This window comes from Mustela nigripes, chromosome 3 (assembly GCF_022355385.1).
Source record: "Mustela nigripes isolate SB6536 chromosome 3, MUSNIG.SB6536, whole genome shotgun sequence".
Lineage (NCBI taxonomy): Eukaryota > Metazoa > Chordata > Mammalia > Carnivora > Mustelidae > Mustela > Mustela nigripes.
Window position 1 is genome coordinate 128,301,539 of NC_081559.1, and position 17,145 is coordinate 128,318,683.

Below are 17,145 nucleotides of genomic sequence, written 5' to 3' on the forward strand. Positions count from 1 at the left end.
AACAAAGTCGTTAACATCTCCAGGGCCAGTTCTAAGGATGGCTAGCTGTAGTATGGGACGCTTCCATGCTACAGGGACAAGAGGGTTAGAATCACCTAAGTGTGTGTCTCCTGGATGGCTCAGTCAGTTAAACAGCCAACTCTTGATTTTGGCTCAGTTCATGACCTCAGGGTCACGAGTTTGAACCTGCTCAGAGGCCAGTGCCTAACCCTGTGTGGGCTCTGCGCTCAGCTGGAAGTCTGCTTGAGATTCTTCCTCTCCCCTTTGCCCCTCCCCATGCTCACATTCTCTCTTCCTCTCTCTCAAATAAATAAATAAAATGTTTGTTTGTTTGTTTAAAAAAAAAAAAAAACCACTTAAGCATCAAGAGATTTCCAAGGAGAAGGAAAAGTGAGGAAGAAAGAAGTGGTCTTTGAGAAGAATGTGGGGGATAAGAGGACATCCAAGATCCTTCATATAAATTTATGGGAATCTGAATCATTGGTGATTGATTGTCTCTGTTGGGAAAGTGGTTTTACTTTAGGTGAACTGGCCAGACAGCATTTGATTGTGGAGTGAGGTAGAATCAATAGCAATGTGACAAGCAGCCTGCTATTGAACAATTAGACGTGGACTACCTCTTTTCTTTTTTCCCCAAAGATTGGTCGATCGATCGATTGACTATTTATTTATTTATTTGAGAGAGAGAGACAGAAAGAGCATGTGTGTGAGCATGAGCGAGGGGTGGGGCAGATGGGGAGGGTAGGGGAGAGGGAGAGAGAGAATCTCAAGCTGACTCCGTGCTGAGTGGAGAGCCTAATGCGGGGCTCAAGGTCATGATCCTGAGATCATGAGCTGAAACAAAGAGTTGGTCACTCAACAGACTGGGCCACTTTGGTAATAATTATTTACTTGGGGATTGGCTTGAGAAAAAAAAATAAAACATATCAGAAACATTAGTAAGTGTTGCTGCATTTGGCAATCAGAGCCTGGTCCTACACCAGTCTAGAGCCCTGCTTTATCTATTAAATCTGCGACCATGAGGGTTAGCTAGGTGCATTCACCTGTAGATCAGAAGATCCTCTCAGGCAACTTAGAGGATATGATATCCCTTTTACACCCAGGACACACATGGGAGATACATTCACAGCCTATCTCATCTCTGTCTGACTCTGTGTCTCATTTCCACTTACCTTCCCCTTACCTCTGGCACCAGGAACGCAGGTGTGGAAGACCTATATAACCTTGGATTCACAGGGAGAATGAAGGGCAAAAGTGCTTTTCAAAATCACTTATTTTAAAAAGCACTTTTATGTTTACATATATTTTAAAATATGCTTATTTCACCCTGTAGAAAACTGACCCTTTCACTATGCATTCTGGCTCTTTACCTCTTCTTTTTGTTTCTTACTATCATGTTTGAGACATTAAGGCCTTGATCCCAGGCCCCAGGTGATTGCCCCAACCCCTGAATTCTGACCTTTGGAACATCTCTTTCTGTCCTATTATATGCACTGTCATGCACCTTGATCCTCTAGAATGCATTCACCATGGACTCTTAGGAATTACAGAATTCTCTCCTTTGTAGAAACAGAAAGACCGAGAAGTCCATCTAGGCTCAAACACAAGAATCCAAAGAACAAGAAGAGTGGACACAGAGGATTCCTTTTGATGGATCACTAAAGACAATTCTGAACGGCACTTTCTGTGAGGCCTGCTACTTCTCCATGTCTTTATTTCCTTTCTAGGCAGTGAATTCTGGCTTTCATGTCCATCGCTCATTCCACTGCGACCTTAACAGTATCTTCCTACTGGAGCTTTCCTGTGGGGTAGGATATAAGTAGAAGCCACCTCATCCGACAGGGTTGGCTGAGATAAGAAGCTCATTGCATGCATATCCTACTGCAAGAGATGCCCAGCATCTCTCTCTAAAGCTTGCTTGTCGTATGTAGCAAAGAGGTGACAATTACAAGGAAACTGAGCAATCTCAGAGGTGCTCTTCAAAGACTCCTACTCATGAAAGAGGAGATATACTTGTTTTATGTCTGGTTTTGTCTTCATTAAAATAGTCTTCATTAGAATAAGAGACTTTAAACAATACTTTCCCAACAAAGTACTGAAATGCATTTAATTTAAAAGAAAAACTTGATTTCTGTTGGTGTGTATATGAAATAGAAAATTCTGCATTTTAAAATAAAAATATAAAGATACAATTCATTACAAATAATCAAATTTTCTTTAAACAGTGTAAAAGCATAGCTTTATGTTTCTCTAATGCAGCAACGAGATTTGGTAATAGTTGTGCCATTTACCAACAATAGATACCATCATCATCCTCAATGAATTTAAAATTTACATTCTTAGTTCTCTCTTGCCATCCTTTGCAGCAGAATTGATATGATGGCATAGTTTCCTCTCATTTAGGAAATCAATGCACTGAATGACATACAAATAACTTACTTCTCTAGCACTTGTTAGCCACACTTCTACAAGTGCCATCCAGTGTATGAGGACAGTCCTGGAGAAAGGAGATAAAGCATTCAATAAGTGTCAATGAAGTTACAGAAGGACACTGACCAAAATGTGGCCACATGGGCAGTTATGATTTACATAGACTCAAATTAGCCTTAAATTTACATATCCTCGTATTGAGTATTTATATATATTCAACTTACATATACTTAAATTTAGTCCTAGAGGGAGGGTTTTATATTCAAGCTAAGACTTTTCTTTGAACTGCTAAGGACATGACTTTTCAAGATTTCTGAGAGATTTATACTTTAAAAGTTGATGCTTACTAATGCATATTTCATATTTTTTTTTAAAAAAGAGATTTTATTTATTTATTTGAGAGAGAGGGAGAGGGAGAAGCAGAGGTAGAGGGAGAAGGAGATGCACTGCTGTGCAGACAGCCCAATGTAGGACATAGTCCCAGGTCCCCAAGATCATAACCTGAGCAGAAGACAGAGGCTTACCCAACTTGGCTGTGCAGGTGCCCCTACATATTTTATCTTTTAAGGGCAGAAAGGTATTTCCTCTAGAACTACTTGGCAGGAAGGGGAGAATCATAGGATGAGTATGTGGTTGCATATGTGTCAGTGTATGTGCATGTGAATTCTTGTGTGGCTTTAGATGTTAAGTTATTTGACTCTGGAGTCCGTAATAGAAACACAGAACATACACACACACACACACACACACACACATAAAACCCAAAAAGTAATTAATGACATGGAGAATCAGAAGAAGAGGAAAGTGTATCTTCAGAAATCATTTCATTTTTAATTTCTAAAATATTGTCTAATAAGAGCAATGTTCACTGTGTAATAAACTTCCTCCTTCAAATAATGCCCATGGCAACCATGTGATATTTGAGCTCATTTTTACTGAAGCAGAGTGAGGTTAGGTGGCTGGCTTAGGCGGCCAGCTGTTCGGGCCCAGAGTGACGGTCTGCTGCATTGTAGCTCTGCACATATCATCTAAGAATCCTGTGGAAGCTGTCCGGCTCTGTCCCTGCAGCAGAGGGCCATTCAATCTCCAGTCCTTAGCCTCTCCCAGCAGAATGAGCTAGAGATGGAACACTTCCCCTCAGGTAGGAAAAACCTGACAGTGATGTGTTTTAATTAAGTTTCAGTAAAATTTCCATTCTAATAAAAGTATGAATTTATTTTCTTTCATAATCCTTCAGGGCCACTTATATCCTATCTTCTAATTAAAGATATTGTACCAAAATTGTATTAGTGGATACTTTGCTCTTCAAACTCCATTTCAATCTAAGAATATATTTTCAAACCTACAGAACTTAAAAGAGTAAAGCACCTTAAAATTCATGTTGATATACTCAAAAGGAAGCTTGGTATTTTCACTTAAAACCTTGGCTCAGTGTTTCACAATGTATTATGGAGGGAACACTAGTGTTTCTTGAGTCCATTTCTAATAGGAATTCCTAATTAGGAAAAAAAATAGGCTAACACTATATTATACTATACACACATACATGTGTACAAACATATGCATATATAAAATGCAAAAACTATAAAATTTTGTATTTTAAATAATTTACATGAGGAGTTGTTTTTCAGAAAAAGGGTATTGTGTCTGTGAAAGGAGCATTACCTGAAAGATGCTCTGATAAAGAAAGATCAATTTCCTGGAAAAGAATTATTGAAACAAATCATCAGAGTTGACAGTAAACTCTAAGACAGAAGAAGCTATATGTGTCACTCTTCAGATTTCTTTTATTGCTAAATAAAAAGGATGTATTGCCTTGTTTTCATATGAAAAACAAAATTTCAGCTTTTATTTTAATGATAACTATTGGCACATGCAATTTCATTGTAAGAACTGCAATTAAGAACCTTGGCATACATGCTTTAAACTGCCTGCAAAACATCAAGAATTTAATAAATTAATATGAACACTGAAAAAAAGTGTACATACACAGCAAATTTATTTTCTTCCCAATCACAGAGAAATGATCAAACATAGCCTGTACCCACAAGTGCATTTGAATTATGGTATCTCTGCTCCTCCTTCGAGGAGCCACCATCCCTTAGGACAACTGAGGCTAATAATTTTTACTTTTTTTTTACTTTTTCAAAATTCAAGAAAAAATAATTTTTGTTCTAGCTCTAACACCAGTCAAAAAGAAATTAAGGGGCGCTTGGGTGGCTCAGTGGGTTAAAGCCTCTGCCTTCGGCTCAGGTCATGATCTCAGGGTTCTGGGATCGAGCCCCGCATCGGGCTCTCTGCTCAGCGGGAAGCCTGCTTCCTCCTCTCTCTCTGCCTGCCTCTCTGCCTACTTGTGATCTTTGTCTGTCAAATAAATAAATAAAATCTTAAAAAAAAAAAGAAAAGAAATTAAAAGAGCACATACAAAAAAAAAAAAAAAAAAAGCATGGAGAGAAACTTACTCTATTTCTCAATTGTACCAGTTTCCTAATGTAACAAAATGCTACAAACTGGGTGGTTTAAAACAGAGAACAGTCTCACAGTTCTGGAGGCTGGAAAGTCTCTACTCAAGATGTCTGCAGAATTACACTCCCCTGAAACCCATAGGGGAAAAAACTTTTTTGCTTCTTTCTGGCTTCTTGGGGAGACCAGCAAGCCTTGGTGTTCGTTGGCTCATACCTGCAGTGCTCCCAACTCTGCCTCTGTCTTTTCAGGGTTCTCTTCACTGTGTGTCAGTGTGTCTTCTCAAGAGGACACTAGTTATGGGCCAACTGTGTGGCTCAGTCAGTTAAGCATCTACCTTTGGTTCAGGTCGTGATCTCAGGATTCTGGGATGGAGCTCCTCATCAGGCTCTCTGCTCAGCGGGGAGTCGGCTTCTCCCTTTGTGCTCTTCCTGCCTGTCTTTCTCTCTTAAATAAATAGGTGAAATCTTAAGAAAAAAAAAAAAAGGACATCAGCCATATTAGATTAAGGGCCCACCTTACTTCAGTTTTACATCATCTTAACTAATTATGTCTGTAAGGATCCTATTTTCACATCAAGTCACATTTGGGTACTGGGGGTTAGGACTTCAATATATCTTTTGAGGAAGACGATGCAACCCATAACATCCACTGACCTTTTTCTTCTTTAAAATGTTTTTCTAAAATTTTTGTATCGAAACAGTTTTAGATAATCACAAACTTTCAACAATAGTACAGACGTTTCTCCCACCTAGCTCCTACTAATGTAAACAACTTTCATAGCCCTGATATAGCTGTCAAAACTAAAACTAAAAACTTAACGTTGGTAAAGCTCTATTAACTAAGCTAGGAACGTTGGTAAAACTCTATTAACTAAGCTAGGGATATTTATTTGTATCTCACTGATTTTCCCACTGACACCTGATTTAAATATTTTTAAAAATATTTTTGTTGTTCCAGGATCCAGCCTAGGATATCAAATTTCATTTATTAAACTTAGTTGCAGCTCCAATCTATGAAAATGTTTTGGTCTTTACTTGGTTTTTATGAGCTTGGCATAGAGACTTTTGAGGAATACTGGCTATTTTTTAGAATGTCCTTCATTTGGGCTTTTCTTCATAATTACACTAGGATTATGAATTTTGAGGAAGGATATCAGAGTGGCAAAGTGCCCTGCTCATCACAGCGTATCGGGGGGCATCTGATACCAACATGGGCGTATTCTTAGTGATACCACCTTGGATGATTTGGTTGAGGTGCTTTATGACCAATTTCTTCACAGTAATGCTGTCATTTCCCCCTTTCTGTGCTCTATTTTTGGGAAGCAAATCCTATGTCCAGTCCACACTGAAAGGGAGGAAAACAAAGGTTTATCTCCCAGAGGGAAGAGGAATGTCAAGAATTTGTGGACATAGGTTAAAGCCAACACAGTAATTAGAGAATAGTTAGGGGTAGATACTTTGAGGTTGTGCAGATAACTTACTTCTCCTCAAATTTTTGTCCATTAATTTTATCCATCCTCAGTGAAGCTTGCCCACAGCAATTATGACTGTGCCATCCAAAGGTGATTTTCTACTTTGTGCATACCATATTCTTTTGAAAAGCAACTAAAAAAATAATTCTGGCACAGGATTAAAGTAATTACAATTACTGGGATGGTTTAGGACTAAATAAGATGTATTCATAGTGTTTTCTTTGAAATAGCATCAGTTCTAAGAAATAACAGCCCATCACCGTGCTTTCTCCCGGACAAGCCAGTGCATTAGAGCACTGAGTCATGCAAAGGTGCTTAATGGCACTGAGAGAAGGTGCATCACCTCGCTGACAGGGCTCATTTGCATACACATGTTTAATCCCAGCAGGAGGTGTGCTTTCAGGGGTCTCCCAGAGCAGAAATATAGACATTCTCAGGTAAAAGCAGTTCCTCATAAACTTTATAACCTCATTCCAAACTCCAGTTGTCAGTTTACAGCTTTCAGAATGACATCTTATATCAGGAAAATGTCATGTGTGTACAGTAACTGGCCTAATCTTTTCTGTAAATTGCTGCCTATGGTTTTCAAAAACATAGTAAATTGCTGGCAACTGACATTGTGTCTCCCTGCACGATTAACTTCACTTCTGCACAGCTAATAAATCAGTTTTAAATTATTCATCAGATCGCCTAGTGTCTAGGCTTTGATTGACAGCCATTGATTTGAGGGACCCATAATTCTAACTGTTATACTGAGGCAAAGTTTGCCACCTTATTATTTCCATTCTCTTCAAATGCAAAATTAAAACTGTAAGCAGAAAGACGGCAATGTAGGAAGATCCTGAACTAACTTCCTCCCAAGGACACACCAAATCTACAGTGACATATGGATTATTTCTTCCTGAAAAGGATCTGAAATCTAGAGTGACTGTTCTGCACAACAAATAAAAGTACCACATCAAGTCTGGTGTAGTAACACACAATAGGGTGGAAGCTCACCAGATAGTTGTTTCTGCCAGAGGAGTGGAGAATGGTGCCCCACACTGGGCACCCTGGTTCCTGAAATCTGCACTAGAGAGGTGAACCCCCAGAACATCTGGCTTGGAAAACCAAGGGGGCTGAAATCAGGGGTTCCAAAGTGCTAGAGGAAACCAGAAGTCCCTTCTTGGAGGGCTTGTGTGCAATCACACTCACCACTAGACCCAGTGAAAAAAACCCAGCAGTTTGTTAAATGTCTAGACTATATGTGAGGGAAGACTCAATTGCTGATCTGGGGATATTGGCTGGAGGTGGGGGGCATTAAGGTGTTCCCCAGAGGTAGAAGGGTTGGCAGATGACATTGCTGCACACTCCACATAGCCTGCTAGCACAGGTGGGTAAGCTTGGTTATGGCACACCCCCTTGCTGGAATGAGTTGGGGGAAAGTGCTCAAGGCACTTGCTGAGGCAGGGGAATGTCAGTGGTTGTGGTGCTCCTCTTGCTGGAATGAGTTGGGGGAAAGTGCTCAAGGCACTTGCTGAGGCAGGGGAATGTCAGCGGTTGTGGTGCTCCTCTGGCTGATGAGCCAAACAGCTGTGGCATTCTTCCAATCCCAGCCCAAAGGCAGTGCATGTGAACAGACAAAGCACACTCATACTGCACTGCTGAAACCATGGGTACATGTAGTCAAGACATTTTCCTACTGTCCTCCTGAGGACAGTGAGTAGCCTACCCACTATACTCTCCAGTAGTCTTGCTAAAGCCAGAAGGTAAATATACATAAAGAGTACCCCTTCATTGCCTGGCCATGGTGGACAAGAGAGATGGTCTTCTAGAGTTTTGTGGGGCTTTAACAACTGGAAAGATAGTACCTGGCAGGCCACCACTGCCAGGGCAGTGCACAGATATAGATTTATTTAGCCTGGAGCTTCAGCCTAAGAAACTTGCTTCAGGTTTCCCACACATGTAGAGGCTCAGGAGGTGCTTCCAGGAAACATAAGCAGGGAGACCCCATCCCTGACTTCACTATAGCTCAATGAAACTTCCCATAAAGGACCTTGTGCATTTATCTGGAGCCCTGATTTTTGCAACTGTCACTTAGGGGACACCTTCAGGCCTCCTGGTCTGGAGGTCAGCAGGGTTTACAACTGGAGGCCCATGACACTGTATATATTTGAATACTTTCAAAGCTGCTGCTTGAGAGTCTGGCTTCCAATCAGCCTGAAATCAGGCACTAAATGAGATTCCTCCCTTAGGATCACTGACAGGTCTTGGCGCATCCTCCACAAACCAACATATAAAAAAATAAATCCTGTAGTTTGGACAATCACAAAAGTTCATTAGAAAACCAAGAGCTGGGGCAAGGTTGAATTAATCACCTACACACAGATACTCTTTCAACACTAAGAGAGGAAGCTCTTTTGCCTCACACATAGAAACAACACAGAGTCAAGCCAAATGAAGAAAGAGAGAAATACGTTTGAAAGAAAGAACAAGACAAAACCTCAGAAAAATACCTTAATGATATGGACACAAGTAATTTACATGATAAATAATTCAAAGTAATAGTCATAAAGATACTAACTGAATGTGGTAGAATGGATTAACACAGAGAGATACCTAACAAGGAGATAGACCACATAAGAAAATACTAAACAGAAGCCACAGAACTAAAGAATACAATAACTGACCTAAAAAATAGGTAGAGGGGTTCAACGAAAGACCAGATGATAGCAGAGTGGATCAGGCACTGGGAGACAGGACACTGGAACTCATCCAGACAGAGCAGTGAAAAGTGGCTGGGTGATGGACATTGGGGAGGGTATGTGCTATGGTGAGTGCTGTGAATTGTGGAAGACAAATGATTCACAGACCTGTCCCCTGAAGCAAGTAATACATTATATGTTAATTAAATGTTTTTAAATGAGAAAAAATGAAGATAACCAAGGTGCAAGGACCTCTAGAACAATACCAACTATAACGATGTTGGCATGATAGAGGTCCCAGAAGGAGAAGAGAGAGAAAAGGGGGGGTGGGGAGAGCAATTATTTGAAGAAATAATTGCTGAAAACTTCCCTAATTTAGGGAAGGAAACAGACACCTACGCCTGGGGAGCCCAGAGAGTTTAAAATAAGTTGAAACCAAGTAAGAGAGCTACATCAAGGCACATATAATGTCAGAAGTTAAAGAGAGAATCTTAAAAGCAGCAAGAGAAAAGCAAGTAATTACATACAAAGAAAATTCATATGGCTATCAGTAGATTTCTTAGCAGAAACTTTGCAAGCTAGATGGGAATGGCATGACATAATCAAAAAGCTGAAAGGAAAATAATCTTACTTTAAGAATATTCTTCCCAGCTTGTTTTGTGAGATTAAGAGTCACTTATGGTTTGTCTCCCTCCCAATCCCATCTTGTTTCATTGATTCTTCTCCTAACCACTTAAGCCCCCATGTTGCATCACCACTTCCTCATATCAGGGAGATCATTGATAGTTGTCTTTCTCTGCTTGACTTATTTCACTAAGCATGATACGCTCTAGTTCCATCCATGTTGTTGCAAATGGCAAGATTTCATTTCTTTTGATGGCTGCATGGGGGGAGGGGGTTTGGGAGAAGGGGGTGGGATTATGGACATCGGGGAGGGTATGTGCTTTGGTGAGTGCTGTGAAGTGTGTAAATCTGGTGATTCACAGACATGTACCCCTGAGGATAAAAATATATGTTTATAAAAAATAAAAAATTTAAAAAAAAAAGAATATTCTTCCCAGAAAGTTTGTCATTCAGATTTGAAGAAGATAAGCAAAAGAGTTACCCAGACAGGCAAAAGCTAACACTTTTGCATTTTGTTATTGTTACTGCTGCTGTTGCTATTTATTGTCTACATTTCCTATTATATAGAAAATTTCATGCAGATAGAAGCTGACCATCTAGACCATCTAGTATATTCTTATGTTCCTGTTGCCATGTTTATGATCTCTAAAGTAAAATTTGTGTGCATTTGTTTTGTTAGATTGGGTTGTATACTACAGAAAAGCTCTTAAAACAATAGCTTAAGAGTATTTTCTCATATAAAAGAAATCCAATATTAGAGATGATATAATAGCTTCACAAAGATATAAGGTCCCAGGCAGTCCTTCTATCTTTCCATTCTATTATCCTAATCAATAACTTATCTTCTCAAGGTTATCTTATGGTCCAAGCTGTTCAGGCTCCAGCCAATCTGTTTCCCCATCCTTCCCTATATAATTGGTTTGATTTCCTCATCATTCTGCGTGACCAGCATTCTCAGACCTGCTCTTTTGGAGTGAAGGATCTGGGCATCCTGTGACTGCCATTCCAGAAAATCACACATCAAATGCACAGCTACTCTACTGCTTCTCTTGTTCAAGGCCACTCCAAAGTCTTTACTCAAAATTTCATGCATCAATAATAAACCTTCTCTGCGTGAAGAGAAATTTTTTAGAACTGCTTAAAAGAAAAATGTGATTTATGTCAAGTGAGTTGCAGAGGCAAATTTGTATATCTAATTCAATGGCTTTTTTTTCTTTATAATTTCCCAGAAGGTAGGGCTGCATAATCATACTGTAAGCTCTATGCCTGCTAAGCTCTTCGACTAAATGTTCATCAGTTATATAATCTGTGGTAGTACTCTTTGTTATTGTACAAAACTACTTGAAGGCATAAATTGCTATTCTGTTAAGGAAAACAAGAAGAGACATGCAAATAAACATGCTTATCAGGCTCTCTTCTATAATCTTTGGAACCACTGTGAATGTCATCCAAAGTTCTTTATTTGGATTTTCCTCTTAATTGGAGTTTCTCAACCATGAGATTGTATCCATTAAAAACACGAATTAACATCACAGCAAGAGAACCGACAATCTCAATGGCATTTACTAGTGTTCCGTTTGTTCTACACACTGTTACTGTAGAATGACCTTGTGTTCAATTTGCTCCATCATGACTTCCACCCATACTACTTGAATTTCCTTTAAAAAAGCAGAGTAACATGTTGTACTAGACTGTTATTAAAGCTGCATTTTCTGGAGCACAATATTGCTTTCATTAACCCCGATCAGCCACCGCCACAGTCCATTCTCAGTGGTGTATTTTTGACAAACTGTAGCCTACTTCTCATATATTGAAACAACTAAAGATTTATTGAGAAAGAAATCTTGCTTTCACTGATGAAGTGACTGACTTGGATATATCTGGAGATCATCACAAGAGCAGAGCCCCAGTTATATCAGGAAAGCTGAGGGAAAGCAGGATCCCTTCCCCACCTACCTCCAGTTTTAGTCTGGCTGAGTAAGATGAGCACCACTGCTCTATTCTGTCCCCTGCCCAGGTGGCAAAGTCTGGGGAAGGAAGTGTGGGGAGGGGAGTAAACCCTCGAGCCACAAGCCATGCATGTGGTTTTTTTTTGGTCAGGGGAGGAGACATGAGAGCATGTTTTAGCAATGAAAGTTTTAACAGGTAAAGTTGATGCAGACTCTATGCCTGGAGCATTAAGGAACTGGAAAGGGGGATTTGACACAGAATCATTAGGGAGGGAGTTAGTGAAGATAATATAACCATTTCATGCTTGTATAGTCCTGAAATGACACTATAAAACAATTACACAGATAAAACATTTACTTCTTTTTTAAGATTTGTTTTATTTATTTGAGAGAGAGAGAGTGCACACACTGGTATGAGAGGCAGAGGGAGAGATAATCTCAAGCAGAATCCACAAAGAGTGTGAGTCCAATATGGGGCTTGATCTCACAACCCTAAGATCCTGACCTAAGCTGAAAACAAGTCAGCCACTCAACCAATTGTGGATTCAAGTGCCCCCAACCCTTTATTTCTATTTAAAATTTGTTCATTCTCATATCTTAATTTGGAGAGAGACTAGTATAAATTAAACATGGCAGAGACAACATACTGTGGTGTATTCAATTATATTTGCACAGACCTGTTCAATACAGTGATGCTAACATAGAGCAATAAATGCTGCTACTATGTATAGAAAATTAACCCAACTGCTTGAAAAGGAAAAACAGCCACAGCCACCTGCTTGCACTAAAGGGGGGCATATTATTCATATTATTCATAATAGCAATTCATGCAACCTAGGCTACAGTGATTACTTGCAAATTTGGACTGATTCTACTTGCCATTAGACTGTATATCCTGGCAGTAAATTTCTTGGTTGTCTCCTGAGAAAACATTTGTCAAGATCTTTGTATTTGCATTTAATTATAATGCTAAGGTACCATACAGATTTCAACTTGCATATGTCTTTTCTTTATAGGTTACAAAGGAAAAAAAAATAGATAACCACATCAGGGAATGTTAGAACTTTATTTTTCAGAAATTATATTCACTTAGAACAATAGGGTCTTTGGAATAAGGAGTTTAACTATGTACCTTTAAGCTGATTTCTCCTATTTTCTTTAATGTAATTGCATCCCTTGATTTTGCTTGCTTGTTACCCCTATCACCACCCTTCTGTCACTCCTCTCTCCCATCTACATTTGAGAATAAAAACAGAAAAGCAGGATATATACAATAGTTTCTCAGACTTACAAAAAAGTTCTGGTAACCAAGAAGTGTTTATGCATTAAAAAATGCCTACTTGATACTAATTAGAATATTAAGGGAGACATGATTCTTGTAGATCAAGAGAAGGCATAGATTTTGCTTCATTTACAGAATTTTTCGATAAATGCTTCTGGATCACTTTCTAGAGTAATTATTCTTGAATGCAGGTGTTAGTAGTTTCTAGAGTTTCACAAATATCATATTTCAAGATTTCTTTTCACAGTTCCTGGGTAGGAAGAAATCACTCAAAGGGAAAGCCAAGACTAAGTAGTAGTAAAATATATCTATTTTATTAATTTAAAAATAAATTAATTGTAATAAATTGATTAAATCAATTTTACTTGAATAAAAATAAAATATGCCAAGCACAGTTGCCCAAGTTTAGTCAACTGAAAATAAAAAGGAATCAATGAGGCATAAACATATTTAGAAATTTTATTAAATATACTAGATGAATTAGAGGATGCCAGAATTTGGGTTTTCTATGTTTATAGAACTCTTACTTTGTTCTTCAAAAATATTTCCAGTTTAAAATATCATGCCCTCTGAATCAGCAAAGAAGAAGTCAAACTCTCACTTTTTGCAGATGATATGATACTTTATGTGGAAAACCCAAAAGACTCCACTCCCAAACTGCTAGAACTCATAGAGGAATTCAGTAAAGTGTCAGGATATAAAATCAATGCACAGAAATCAGTTGCATTTCTATACACCAACAACAAGACAGAAGAAAGAGAAGTTTTAAAGAGCGGATCCCATTTATAATTGCTCCCCAAACCATAAGATACTTAGGAACAAATCTAACCAAAAAGGCAAAGAATCTGTACTCAGAAAACTATAAAGTACTCATGAAAGAAATGAGGAAGATGCAAAATAATGGAAAACCCTTCCATGCTCATGAAATATTGTGAAAATGTATATGCTACCTAAAACAATCTACACATGTAATCCAATCTCTATCAAAATACCATCCATTTTTTTCAAAAAAATGGAACAAATAATCCTAAAATTTATATGGAACCAGAAAAGACCCTGAATAGCCAGAGGAACATTGAAAAAGAAAGCCAAAGTTGGTGGCATCACAATTCCAAATTTCAAGCTCTATTACAAAGCTGCTATCATCAAGACAGTATGGGACTGGCACAAAAACCAATACATAGATCAATGAAACAGAATAGAGAGCCCAGAAATAGACCCTCAACTCTATGGTCAACTAATCTTCGACAAAGCAAAAAAGAATGTCCAATGGAAAAAAGACAGTCTCTTCAACAAACACTGTTGGGAGAATTGGACAGCCACATGCAGAAAAATGAAACTGGACCATTTCCTTACACCACTGCACACAGTGTGAGACAGGAATCCATCAAAATCCTTGAGGAGAACACAGGCAGCAACCCCTTTGACCTCAGTCACAGCAACTTCTTCCTAGGAACATCGCTAAAGGCAAGGGAAGCAAGGGCAAAAATGAACTACTGGGACTTCATCAAGATCAAAAGCTTTTGCACAGCAAAGGAAACAACAAAACCAAAAGACAACCGACAGAATGGGAGAAGATATTCACAAATGACTTATCAGATAAAGGGCTAGTATCCACAATTTATAAAGAATTTATCAAATTCAACACCCAAAGAACAAATTAATCTAATCAAGAAATGGGCAGAGGACATGAGCAGACAAAAAAGACAAAGAAGACATACAGACATACATACAGATGACCAACAGACACATGAAAAAGTGCTCCACATCACTTGGCATCAGGGAAATACAAATCAAAACCACACTGAGATTCCACCTCACACCAGTCAGAATGGTTAAGATTAACAAGTCAGGAAATGACAGATGCTGGCAAGGATGCAGAGAAAGGGGAACCCTCCTACGCTGTTGGTGGGAATGCAAGCTGGTGCAGCCACTCTGGAGGACAGCATGGAGGTTCCTCAAAAAGTTGAAAATAGAGCTACCCAATGACCCAGCAATGGCACTACTGGGTATTTACCCTAAAAATACAAATGTAGTGATCCAAAGGTGCATGTGCACCCGAATGTTTATAGCAGCAATGTCCACAATAGCCAAACTATGGAAAGAACCTAGATGTCAATCAACAGATGAATGGATCAAGAAGATATGTATACATACACATATATACAACGGAATACTATGCAGCCATCAAAAGAAATTAAATCTTGCCATTTGCAATGACGTGGATGGAACTAGAGGGTATTATGCTAAGTGAAATGAGTCAATCAGAAAGACAATTATCTTATGATCTCTCTGATATGAGGAATTTGAGAGGCAGGGCAGGGGGTTTGGGGGCGGGCAGGAAAAGGACAAAAAAACACAAGATGGGCTTGGGAGGGAGACAAACCATAAGAGACTCTTAATCTCACAAAACAAACTGAGGGTTACTTGGGGGTGGGGGTTGGTAGAGAGAGGGTGGTTGGGTTATGGACATTGGGGAGGGTATATGCTACAGTGAGTGCTATGAAATGTGTAAGCCTGATGATTCACAGACCTGTATTCCTGGGGCTAATAATACCTTATATGTTAATAAAAATATTTTTTTAAAAATAAAAATAAATATCATGCCCAACAGAAAAATGAACCAAACCCTGAAATTTAGAAAGAAATTGAATCTTAATTGGTATATCTAAACCATCACATTTAAAGTAATTATTGATACAAATAGACTAATACTATCCTGTTTGTAACGCTTTCTATTCATTGCATTTGTTTTTTGTTCCTTTTTCTCTCATTTCTGCCTTTCACGGTTTTTATATTTTTTTTTATTTTAAAAGATTTTATTTATTTATTTGGGGTGGGTGGGGGAGAGAACAAGCAGGGGAAGGGGCAGAGGGAGAGGGAGAAACAGACTTCCTGCTGATCAGGGAGCTGGATGTGGGGCTTGATCCTAGGACCCCGGAATCATGACCTGAAACTGAAGGCAGATGCTTAATTGACTGGGCCTTCCAGGCACCCCTGCCTTTCATGGTTTTAATGGAGTATTTTTTATGATTCAATTTTATCTTCTCTAAGCGTATCAATTAGACTTACCTTTAAATTGTTATTGGTTTCCCTAGTTAAAAAATACCCATGTTTAAAAAAAAAAATTGTATTTATTTATTTAAGAGAGAGAGACGGAGAAAGAGACAGAGCAGGGAAGGGTTGGGGGAGAAGGAAAGAGAAGCAGACTTCCATCTGAGCAATGAGCCTGACACCGGCCTCCATTCCAGGACCCTGAGATCATGACCTGAGTTGAAATCAAGAGTCAGACGCTTAACTGACTGAGCCACCCAGGTGCTCCTAAAATATACATTTTTAACTAAGTCCATCTTCAAATACCACTATACCTTAACATATGGCACAGCTACTTTATAACAGAATATTCCCAATTTCTCTCTCCTATCCCTTGTGGAAATGTTGATATTTATTTTACTTTTCCATATACCAATTATGTTGTTATTGCTTTAAACAGTTATATATCAATTAGGAAGAAGAAAAATAAGAGGTTTTTTTTTAAAACCTTCATTTATTCTTTCTCTTTATGTAATTCTTTCTTTTCTTTATGTACATCCAAGTTTCTGATCTATATAATTTCCTCCCACCTGGAGAACTTTTAACATTTCTTGGAGGGTGGGTCTATTATCAATGATTTCTCTGATTTTTTCTTTATGAGAAAGTATTTGTCTTTTATTTTCCAAAGCAATTTTTCTGCAGACAGAATGCAAGGTTGAAAACGGGGGGGGGGGGGGGGGGGCGGAAGAATTCACAGTTGGTGCTTTTTCCTTTAACACTTTATATATTTCACTCCATTCTCTTTTGCTTGCATGCTTTCTGATGAGAAGTCCTTATTTTCTACAGATAGCACTTTTTTTTCTATTTTTTTGGCTTTTATCAAGGTCAACTTTAATTTTCTGCAGTCGAATGGTAGTAAGACTGAATGTGTGTCTTTTTGTTTTTTCTTTTAAAATTTATCCCATTGGTATCATCGGAGTTCCCTGGGTCTGTGGCTTGGGGTCTATCTTTTTTTTTTTTTTTTTTAATTTTTTATTTTTTATAAACATATATTTTTATCCCCAGGGGTACAGGTCTGTGAATTACCAGGTTTACACACTTCACAGCACTCACCAAAGCACATACCCTCCCCAATGTCCATAATCCCATCCCCTTCTCCCAAACCCCCTCCCCCCAGCAACCCTCAGTTTGTTTTGTGAGCTTAAG